Below are 10,295 nucleotides of genomic sequence, written 5' to 3' on the forward strand. Positions count from 1 at the left end.
CTTTACATACCTTTATATCAGTCTATATACATGGGTAGATATATCAGGGTTTGCCAACCTTAGAGCTTTGGCTTTTGGGCTGTATAATTCTTTCTTGTTTGGGGCTACCCTAATAGAATACCATAATTAGCAGCCTTACTGGAATATAACCATTTGAAGGCAGAAGCACCCCTTCTCCAGCGGTGACAACCAAAATGCTTCAAAACATTATCTAATGTTCCCTGGGAGACTAAATTTCCAGTGGAAAATGTAAATTTCTCCCATCTCCAACTTTGTCTCTATTTCTATTTCTATTTCTATATATGCATGCTTTATTTCCAGAATGTAGATTTTTTTCTCTTTTCTTCTTTTTTTTTGTATTTTTAGGGCTGCATCTGTGGCATATGGAAGTTCCTAGGCTAGGGGTTGAATCAGAGTTGTAGCTGCTGGCCTACACCACAGTCATAGCAATGCCAGATCTGATCCACATCTGTGACCTACACCACAGTTCACGGCAACACCAGATCCTTAACCTACTGAGCAAGACCAGGGGTCAAACCTGCATTGTCATGGATGCTAGTCAGATTCATTCTCTCTGAGCTATGATGGGAACTCTGGTAGAGTATTTTAATAAAACCTAAAAGATAATTTTGGATTTATTTTGTTTATGCTCATTTTGAATACTAATACGTTACCAGAATTTATGCCATATTATTGACTATGCTGATGTCTCTATCCAGGATAGGTTTTCTGATAAGTTTCGATGGAAAAACACAATTGGACAGTGCTGGGTGAATTCATTCTCTTGGGAATCACAGATAGCCCTGAATTGCAGGCTCTGCTTTTTGGCCTGTTCCTGCTCATCTACATGATCTCAGTGGTGGGCAACTTGGGCATGGTCATCCTCACCAAGGTGGACGCCAGGCTCCAAACACCCATGTACTTTCTCAGACCCTGGCTTTTACTGACCTTGGTTATTCAACAACCGTGGGCCCCAAACTGTTGGTAAATTTTGTTGCAGATCAAAATAAAATTTCCTATTGTTTTTGTGCCACACAGATGTCTTTCTTCATCATGTTCATTATCAGTGAACTTTTTATTCTGGCCGCAACGTAGCCTATGACCGCTATGTAGCCATCTGTAAGCCTCTGCTCTATACTGTAATCATGTCAGAAAGGAGGTCTGGGTGCTGGTGGCAATCCCTTATCTCTACAGCACATTTGCGTCTCTGCTAGTCACCAAAAGCTTTTTAATATATCCTTCTGTGGCTATAACATCATCAATCATTTCTACTGTGACAATTTCCCGTTGTTATCTTTGCTTTGCTTGAACACACATGAAATTGAATTTATGATAATGATTTTCTCAGCTTTTAATTTGATTTTCACCCTTGTGGTAGTTCTTGTGTCTTACCTGCTCATCTTTGCAGCCATTCTCAGGATGAACTCTGCTGAAGGTAGATGGAAGGCTTTTTCTACCTGTGGATCCCACCTGACTGTGGTAACAGTGTTCTATGGGACTTTGACATTTATGTATGTGAAGCCTGAGTCCAGTTATTCCTTTGACACTGATAAAGTGGCTTCCATATTGTATACCCTTTTTATCCCCATGTTGAATCCCTTGATTTATAGCTTGGGAAACAAAAATGTAAAACATGCACTACGGAGGATGTGGAATAAATTATGCAATGTTTTTTCTTAGAGATCACTGTCACTATGAGTCCTACAAGTTAGGTTAAGAAATTTCCACCTCATTGTGTGTGTTTTCAGAGAAGAAAAATAGAAATAAGTTTGTCATATATTTAGGGAATACCTTATACATGCTGGTCATACTTCCAAGTGCTATAAATCCATTAGTATAAGAAAAACAGAAAAAATTCTTTATCATCTCTGAAAAAAAAAAGATATGAAACATAAGCAAAATAATTCAGTTAGTTTTCAAGTACACTATAGTGAGTTAGGACACTGTAGACCATAGCAGCAATTATGGAGAGTGGGTATGCTACGTGGGTGTGAAGAATTGTAGGTACAAATGGGAATTTCAATGACTCTGTGGTATTTTCCATTTTTAGAATAAACTCTCAAGTATCAGTGTGTGTTTGTACACATGTGTGTTTGTGTTAGCTCATCCATTCTGTTTTTGTCTCCATATTTTTCCATGTGGTGTGTTAAGAGCAAACTTGTCTGTAGTTTCAAGGAGGCTCATTGGGGTGGGGCGATTTAAATCCAGCATTCATCTGAATTTGCTCAAACATCCCTCTTTCCAATGGGAATCTTAGGATCTTACTCTTTTCTCCTCACTGCCATTATTTTCACATACGAGTCCTAGAGGGCCTATGAACTCGATGTCATGGTATTTCAGACACTCAAAAGTTCAGCACAGCATCTAATTCTATCTAAATTACTACATTTGTCTACATTAGTGAGCATATCTATTATGGTAAATTCCTTAAAAACAAAAATGATTATAGTTTTAAAGTAAATATCTTATTGTATCTATTTGTGTAAAAAGTCTACTCTAAGATAAATTAGGTTTGTTGCTTCTCTTTCATGTTGCTGACTTTCCTCAAACTTGTGTCATTGAATGTGTATTGTATTTTGATTAGAAGCCTCTGTTTCACTGCATTGATTTGATAATTGCTCCTTTAAGAAGTTAAGGGGAAAAAATGGAGTTTCCATCGTGGCTCAGTGGAAACTAATCTGACTAGCATCCATGAGGACTCAGGTTTGATCCATGGCCTCATTCAGTGGGTTAAGGATCTGACATTGCTGTGAGCTGTGATGTAGGTCACAGACATGTCTCAGATCCCACATTGCTATGGCTGGTTGCTGTGGCTGTTGCATACAGCAGTGGCTACAGTTCCAATTTGACCCCTAGCCTGGGAAATTCCATATGCTGTGGTGTGGCCCTAAAAAGACCAAAAAAAAAAAAAAAAGGGGAGAAGTTAAAGGAGATAATCTCATTATTTGGACAATGCAATATTTCTAGTGAAATTGTAGCATCATATGTAGAAATTGATGCACATGTTATGGCTTGGACAAACTTCTTCCAAACCTCCATCAATTCCTCTATATTTTGGTTTATTTTTAACATTTTTAACCTTCATGACACTTTAATTTATACCATAGAGGGACTGGACTTGTTTATTTGTTCACAGTCAAGGACTAAATTATTTTTGCAGGCTAATATTTGAATCAACAAAAATTTATTGGAATAAAATATGTATAGTATATTGTCATAAAAAGATAAATATTATTAGTTGATTTTTAATTACTAAAAATAATATATCTAAGTGTGAACTATGCATATATATAATATAAGAAACTTTTTTGTTTTTAAAAAATCATAATGGACAGAGGTACAGTACAATGTTAATATTAGTGGTGGTTGCTGAAATTATAAAAGTGCTTAATTTAATGTTTTTGCTTATATGTTATCCCCTAAATATATTCAATAAATAATTATAACTTTTATAATAAAGAAGGTAAAAATCTTTAATACTGGATTTGAAAAAAAAATCTGTGGCCAAACATAACCCAATATCTCATTTCTAAAACAAATCTAAGTGTACCTTAAAATGACAGTCCCTAAAATGATGTACAAAAAGTAAACAGAATTCATTGAGATTTTACAACTGTTTATAATCTACTTCAAACATTTTTAGTAGACATACAATTTATCTAGGAAATTATCTAATTTTCCATGGAACACAAATATTTAAAAAAAGGAATTTGTACATAAATGAATCACTTTATAGGATATTTGTTGTTGTTTTTTGCCACACTCTCAACATTGAATGTTGCCAGGCATGGTATAGAAACCTAGCCACAGAAGTGATATCACTGGATCCTTAAATGCTAGGTAACCAAGGGAACACATTTTGAATGTCAATGAAATTTAATGCATAATACAATGATGATTTTTGAAAATCAATAGAAATTAGCAAAAGAAAAATATAAAAGAAATGTTACCAACACTAATATTGTCTTTAAAATAGCACTCTGTCCTTAAATCAGAATAATAAGAGGGGGTTTAATTTAAATATAGATAGATATATGATCGATAGATAGATAGATAGATAGATAGGTAGATATTCATATGTATGGACACGAAGAAACACACTATAATAAATTCAGATGATCTCGAAAATGAAAAATGAAAAAATCCCATTAAAAAATGAAGATGGGGAGAGAGGACAAGATAGCGGAGGAGTAGGGGGACATGCTCACCCTCTCCCACAAACACAACCAAAAAAGCACATCTACAGAAGAAATGACTCGCACAGAACAGCAACCAATCGCTGGCAGAGGAACCTAAACTCCAATAACGGCAAGAAGTTCGTGACATTATTGGGCAGAACGGGAGAAAAGAGGAGAGTGAGAGAAGGTGAATCCCAGCGGGACGGGCACTCCCGAAAGGGAACTGCAGAGGAGAAAGGGATCCCGCACCCTGGAAAGTCACCTACCGGGCGAAAGATCAAATGAACCGGAGGAATCCCCAGATGCAGAGAAGAGTGTAGCAGTAAGTCGGAGTACGGAAAAACGATCAAGAACCTAACGGACCATCTGAACTACGGGCACAGTCACCAAAAATTGAGACGCCTGGGTGGGGGCTGGGCACCGAGACCTCGCCTCTGAAGGTTAGTCCCCGAGAGGGGGCCGGGGGGTGCCTGGGTGGGGGCTGGGCACCGAAACTTCGCTTCTGAAGGTTGGTCCCCGAGAGGGGGCCGGGGGATGCCTGGGTGGGGGCTGGACACTGAGACCTCGCCTCCAAAGGTTAATCCCTGAGAAAGGGCCGGGGGACGCCTGGGGGGGGGGCTGGGACCGAGACCTCGGCTCCAGAGATTAGTCCCCGGGCTAGGGGGGCGGGGAAGAGCAGAAACTGCTTGGGAGATCTCTAAACCATTTGACGGGGCAGAGACTGCCTGGGAGACTAGAAAACAAAGCTGTTGCAGAGGAAGGGAGCAATACTCTAGGAGCGGGGAAGTGGAAAGCTGCATCAGAGGGAACCTGGGAGAAGAGCCTGGTCTGCGCCCATGCTGGGGAGGGGAGAGAAGAAGGGGTGGGTCCCCTTAGAATACCCCCCACACCACAGTAAGCTTACAGGCCCGCTAGCTAGCAGAAAGCTGTGCTTCCTAGTGCATTCCCTCCCCCCACCCCCACCACCCCCTACCCTCTCGCTGAACCTGGGGCTGCCTGCCATCCAGGAGGGCTGGCCTCAACAATTGCCTGAAGCCTACCACCGCAGGGGCTCTCCCTGCACAGGCCTGCTTGCCCTTTGGAGGGGCTACACTTCCACAGAGCAGCACCAAACACCACCAGCCCCCTAGAAAAGGCCTGCAGCCCAGAAAAGCTAGAACAAGCCTAGCCAGGCTGTGAATAGATCGGCCTAATTCTCCGACGGTTTTTCTGAAAAGGGCTGCCCTGGGGAGGAGCCTCTTGGGTCTCCAAGGGCCTTGCTACACGCCCAAGACCCCAGGGGGTGCTAAGACCTAGTGGACCAGCTGCATAGGACTGCCAGCTCCAGGCAGGACCCCCTGCAGCCCAGAAAAGCTGCAACAAGCCTGGCCGAATTGGGAAAAGATCTCAGACGGTCATTCTGAATCGGGCTGCCCTGGGGAGGAGCCTCTTGAGTCTCCAAGGGCCCTGCTACCCGCCCAAGCCCCCAGGGGGTGCCTGAGACCTAGTGGACCAGCTGCATAGGACTGCCAGCTCCAGGCAGGACCCCCTGCAGCCCAGAAAAGCTGCAACAAGCCTGGCCGAATCGGGAAAAGATCTCAGACGGTCTTTCTGAATTGGGCTGCCCTGGGGAGGAGCCTGTTGAGTCTCCAAGGGCCCTGCTACCTGCCCAAGAACCCAGGGGGTGCTGAGAACCAAGTGAAATCTGCTACCATCGTGGGGTAGACCTCCCAGTCCTGTCTGCCCTCAGGAAGTCCTCCTTTGCTTCAAAGAAACACTGTTAGTCCCATCAACCTCCAGAAAAGCCACACTGCCTCAAAAAAGATTGACCAACAACGCCAGCCCTCAGGAAATATTCCACGGCAGTGACAAGGCAAACACTACCCGATAACAGAGAGTACAACTCCCTCAGGAGAAAGAAGACAACAAGCAAGATGAAGAAGCTGAGAAACCACCCCCAGTCAAACCAACAGGAGAACACACCTAAAACAGTCAACAATGAAACAGATCTCGGCAGTCAGACAGACCTGGAGTTCAAAAGAGAAATAGTGAAAATACTGAAGGAATTAAGAGAAGATATGAACAGCAATGCAGATACCCTCAGAAAGGAGCTAGAAAATATAAGGAGGAGCCAAGAAAAACTAGAACATTCATTTGCAGAGATGCAAACTGAACTAAGGGCAGTAAAAACCAGAATGAATAATGCAGAAGAACGAATCAGTGATATGGAAGATAGAATAATGGAAATCACTCAATCTCGTCAACAGACAGAAAACCAAATCAAAAAACTGGAAAGCAATATAAGAGACCTATGGGATAATATAAAACGGGCCAATCTACCCATAATAGGAATTCCAGGAGGAGTAGAAAATGATAAGGGGGTGGAAAATATATTTGAAGAAATTATCGATGGAAACTTCCCAAATCTAAAGGATACTGGGTTCAAGATACAAGAAGCACAGAGGGCCCCAAACAAATTGAACCCAAACAGACCCACACCAAGACACATCATGATAAAAATGGCAAAAGTTAGTGATAAAGAGAGGATCCTAAAGGCAGCAAGAGAAAAGCAGAACGTTACCTACAAGGGAACCCCCATAAGAATATCAGCTGATTTCTGTACAGAAACACTACAGGCCAGGAGGGAATGGCAAGAGATATTTAAAGTGCTCAAAGGAAAAAATATGCAACCTAGAATACTTTATCCAGCAAGAATATCATTTAAAAGAGAAGGGGAAATAAAAATTTTTCCCAACAAAAAAAACTTAAAGAATACAGCAACACAAAACCCAGGTTAAAGGAAATATTGAAAGGGTTTCTCTAAACCAAAAAGAAAGGAAGGAAAGGGAAGAAAAAAGAAAAGAAAAAAAAAAGAAGAAGAAGAGGAAGAACTAGGACTGAGGAAACTGCAATCAGAGAGCAGTCACTCAAGCCAGCATACAGATTTAATCATGAACGTGCTTCAAACAAAATAAAATTAAAAAGAAAAAAATAAAAAAGAGTCATCAAAACCATAAAACGTGGGCAAGGGATGTTAGGAGGTAAATAACCCTTTTTGTTTGTATGTATGTCTCTCTTCTTAATTTTAATATAATAATGAAGTGTTTGAACTTACAGAACCATCAGGCTAAAACACACAATTATGGGAAGGGGTTAGCATACTTAAAAAACAGGGCAACCACAAGCCAAAACCAAATATTGCATTTGCAAAAAATGAAAAAAAAATACACTCAAGCAGATAATAACAGGAGACCATCCAACCAAAAAAAAAAAAAAAGAAAGGAAGAATGGAGAACCATAGAATCAACTGGAACACGAGGATCAAATAGCAATAAATAATCATCTCTCAATTATCACCTTAAATGTCAATGGACTGAATGCCCCAATCAAAAGACACAGAATGGCTGAGTGGATAAAAAGGCAAAAACCTTCAATATGCTGCCTACAAGAAACTCACCTTAGGACAAAAGATACATATAGATTGAAAGTGAAAGGGTGGGGGAAAGTATTTCATGCCAATAGACATGACAGAAAAGCAGGAGTCGCAACGCTCATATCAGACAAAATAGACTTTAAAACAAAAGACATAAAGAAAGACAAAGAAGGACACTACTTAATGATTAAGGGATCCATCCAAGGAGAGGATGTTACTATCATCAACATATATGCCGCAAACATAGGAGCACCCAGATACATACAACAAATATTAACAGACATAAAGGGAGATACTGATGAGAATACAATCATAATAGGAGACCTTAATACCCCCCTCACATCAATGGACAGATCCTCTAGACAGAAAACCAATAAAGCAACAGAGATCCTAAAGGAAACAATAGAAAAGTTACACTTAATTGATATCTTCAGGACACTACATCCAAAAAAATCAGAATACACATTCTTCTCAAATGCTCATGGAACATTCTCAAGAATCGACCACATATTGGGACATAAAGCGAATCTCAATAAATTTAGGAGCATAGAAATTATCTCAAGTATCTTCTCTGACCACAATGCCATGAAATTAGAAATCAACCATGGGAAAAGCAAAGAAAAAAAACCTACTCCATGGAGACTAAACAACATGCTACTAAAAAACCAATGGGTCAATGAGGAAATCAAGAAGGAAATTAAAAACGTCCTTGAAACAAATGATAATGAAGACACAACCTCTCAGAATCTATGGGATGCTGTGAAAGCAGTGTTCAGAGGGAAATTTATAGCAATACAGGCCTTTCTTAAAAAAGAAGAAGGATCCCAAATGACAACTTAACCCTCCACCTAAATGAATTAGAAAAAGAAGAACAAAAAAGTCCTAAAGTCAGCAGAAGGAAGGAAATTGTAAAGATCAAAGAAGAAATCAATAAAATAGAGACTCAAAAAGCAATAGAGAAAATTAATAAAACCCAGAGCTGGTTCTTTGAAAAGGTGAACAAAATTGATAAACCCCTGGCCAGACTCACTAAAAAGAGGAGAGAAAGAACCCAAATCACCAAAATTATAAATGAAAAGGAGAAATCACAACGGATACAGCAGAAATACAAAAAACCATAAGAGAATACTATGAACAACTGTATGGCAACAAGTTTGACAATCTGGAAGAAATGGACAATTTTCTAGAATCTTACAGCCTGTCAAAACTGAATCAAGCAGAAACAGACCAACTGAACAGACCGATCACTAGAAATGAAATTGAAGAGGTCATAAAATCACTCCCTACAAATAAAAGCCCAAGACCAGATGGCTTCACAGGCGAATTCTATCAAACATATAAAGAGGAATTGGTGCCCATCCTCCTGAAACTCTTTCAAAAGGTTGAAGAAGAAGGAATACTCCCAAAGACATTCTATGATGCCACCATCACCCTCATTCCAAAACCAGGCAGAGATACCACCAAAAAAGAAAACTATCGGCCAAAATCATTGATGAATATAGATGCAAAAATTCTCAACAAAATCTTAGCCAACCGAATCCAACAACACACCAAAAAAATTATACACCATGACCAGGTTGGGTTCATCCCAGGTTCACAAGGATGGTTCAACATACGCAAATCAATCAGCATCATACACCACATTAACAAAAGAAAAGTCAAAAATCATATGATCATCTCAATAGACGCAGAAAAAGCGTTTGACAAACTCCAACATCCATTCATGATCAAGACCCTCGCCAAAGTGGGTATAGAGGGAACATTCCTGAATATAATCAAAACCATTTATGATAAACCCACAGCAAATATAATCCTCAATGGGGAAAAACTGAAAGCCTTCTCACTCAAATCTGGAACAAGACAGGGATGCCCACTCTCACCACTGCTCTTCAACATAGTTTTGGAAGTCCTAGCCACAGCAATTAGACAAACAAAAGAAATCGAAGGCATCCATATAGGAAGAGAAGAGATCAAACTGTCACTGTATGCAGATGACATGATTCTATACCTAGAAAACCCTAAGGACTCAACCCCAAAACTCCTTGAACTGATTAATAAATTCAGCAAAGTGGCAGGATATAAGATTAACATTCAGAAGTCAGTTGCATTTCTGTATACCAGCAATGAAACATTAGAAAAGGAATACAAAAATATGATACCATTTAAAATTGTACCACACAATATCAAATACCTCGGAATACACCTGACCAAAAAGGTAAAGGACCTATATGCCGAGAACTATAAAACCTTAATCAAAGAAATCAAAGAAGATGTAAAGAAATGGAAAGATATTCCATGTTCCTGGATTGGGAAAATCAATATTGTGAAAATGGCCATCCTACCCAAAGCAATCTACAGATTCAATGCAATCCCTATCAAATTACCCAGGACATTTTTCACAGAACTAGAACAAACAATCCAAACATTTATATGGAACAACAAAAGACCCAGAATCGTCAAAGCAATCCTGAGAAACAAAAACCAAGCAGGAGGCATCACTCTCCCAGACTTCAAGAAATACTACAAAGCCACAGTCATCAAAACAGTGTGGTACTGGTATCAAAACAGACAGACAGACCAATGGGACAGAATAGAGAATCCGGAAATTAACCCTGACACCTATGGTCAATTAATCTTTGACAAGGGAGGCAAGAACATAAAATGGGAAAAAGAAAGTCTATTCAGCAAGCATTGCTGGGAAACCT

General features: G+C 39.9%; 1 pseudogene; it reads left to right on the top strand.

Moving 5' to 3' along the window:
- The first annotated feature begins 742 nt into the window (after positions 1-742).
- Positions 743-1,680, top strand: LOC100739370 (annotated as a pseudogene).
- Positions 1,681-10,295: the final 8,615 nt, after the last annotated feature.

This window comes from Sus scrofa, unplaced genomic scaffold (assembly GCF_000003025.6).
Source record: "Sus scrofa isolate TJ Tabasco breed Duroc unplaced genomic scaffold, Sscrofa11.1 Contig53, whole genome shotgun sequence".
Classification (NCBI taxonomy): Eukaryota; Metazoa; Chordata; class Mammalia; order Artiodactyla; family Suidae; genus Sus; species Sus scrofa.